We start from the raw sequence: 1,860 nt of genomic DNA, 5'->3' as shown, positions 1-1,860 counted from the left end.
TATATATTCATTAAGGTCAAATTAAACAGTACATTTATATATGGGATAAGGGTCTGAGAAATACCCAACTTTGGTCGAATTTGTTGTTGCGATACTAAACTTTCATGTGGACCTATTACCTCCCTGAACTATTTAATAGTGTATTTTTTACCCCTTGAACTATTTAATAGTGTATTTTAAAGGTATATATGTGCCCACATGGACACATTACTATTTATAATCTTGTATTATTTTTTATGTCCACGTGAGCAAATATATATGTTTAAAATACTTTTAGTTTAAAAAAAAAATATATGTTTAAAATATGGTATTAAATAATCTAGGGAGGTAATAGGTCCTCATGAAAGTTTAGTATCGCAACAACAAATTCGACCAAAGTTGGAGTATTTTTCAGACCCTTACCTCTTTATATATCATGTCAAAAAGAAATTTGGCTATTTGATGCACGTGCCTATATAGAGTTTAACTTTATAAGGCCGCCAGTGAGATAATTTTGGTGGCTAAAAAAAATATTCATAAAAAAGAGATTTTTATCTTGAAAATAAAATATACTGAATAATTTAATAGTATGAAAAAAATTTAATGTCAAATTTATTTAGTATGATTTGGTACTCATAAAGTTCGATTTTGTTATTTTACAATATGATAAATTGAGAATTATAATTTGTTCGTTATATAATAATGAATTTGTGACTTTGATTTTTTAGAATTTCTAAATTATATCATACTAACACCTTAACCATATAAAAATATTTAGGATTAAAGAAATTAAGAAAGTACAAACAATTTTCTTTGTTACTTAATTACACGAAAAGGATACTCTAATCAAAATAAGATAGCCAAATTTCCAATGTTTAAACCATTATTAAAAAAATGGACCACCTCCGATAATTTATTGAATTCTTGACAAAAGTAGATCATGTATACAAATACATTCAGATCTAGCTCTCAATAACATGCTAACAATCACCTTTTATATTTACCTTTTTTATTTCCCTTTCTATTTTTTCTCTCATTATTGAATATTCTAAAGTTTGTTAAATAGTAAAACCTAGTTATGAATTTTGGCCTTTAGGCCCTACAATTAAGTATATTTATAGCCTAACATCAAACACCTATCTATAAATATCTTTTGAATGATCAAATCTTTTATGTTATTGGTTGATAGTTATAGAATTAAAAGTTAGATAAAGTAAAAATAAAAAAATACTATGTTGGTTGATATTGATTGATTATAAACGATAATTGGAATTTGTGTGGACAAAATTTGTAGAATAAATTATTGGATATATTAGATATTGTCATAAACTGTAACATGACTTCGACTTTATGGTTATCTCTAGATATTTCCCTACGTATCAAGAACACATTTGAAACAAACTGATGAATTGGATGTGGCATCGTTTGGCTCACATACTAGTTATACATATAAATTATGATGCAAGATGTTTTATATGATGAATAATATTAATGAATAGATTATTACGCGATGAATAATAATGCATGGATTTTATTGCTTCTAAGGTTACACATTGTTATAGGGAAGTCAACCAAGTTGCAGATGCCTTGGCAAAATGGAGCTAGTATTACAAATGAGGAGTTGTTTATTTTTATACATGCTCACCTACTATCGATAGCCATTGGACCTTATAAACTTGATCTCATACAAATGGAGTCCCTAAGGCATAAGCAGAGGAAGAATTATTTTGTATAGAACTGATCCAGTTGAGATATTATAGCTAATTTTGTCTAGCACATTGGACTTGTAAATTTGTGCAAAAGTTGTATAGTTTTTGTCAGAACTTTAGTTTTTGTGAAGTAGCTACTGGAAAGGGTCGAGCTTAAGCTCCACGTAGCTTT

The sequence above is a fragment of the Solanum stenotomum genome, chromosome 9 (genome assembly GCF_019186545.1).
Source record: "Solanum stenotomum isolate F172 chromosome 9, ASM1918654v1, whole genome shotgun sequence".
NCBI lineage: Eukaryota > Viridiplantae > Streptophyta > Magnoliopsida > Solanales > Solanaceae > Solanum > Solanum stenotomum.
This window is presented reverse-complemented; position numbering follows the sequence as displayed.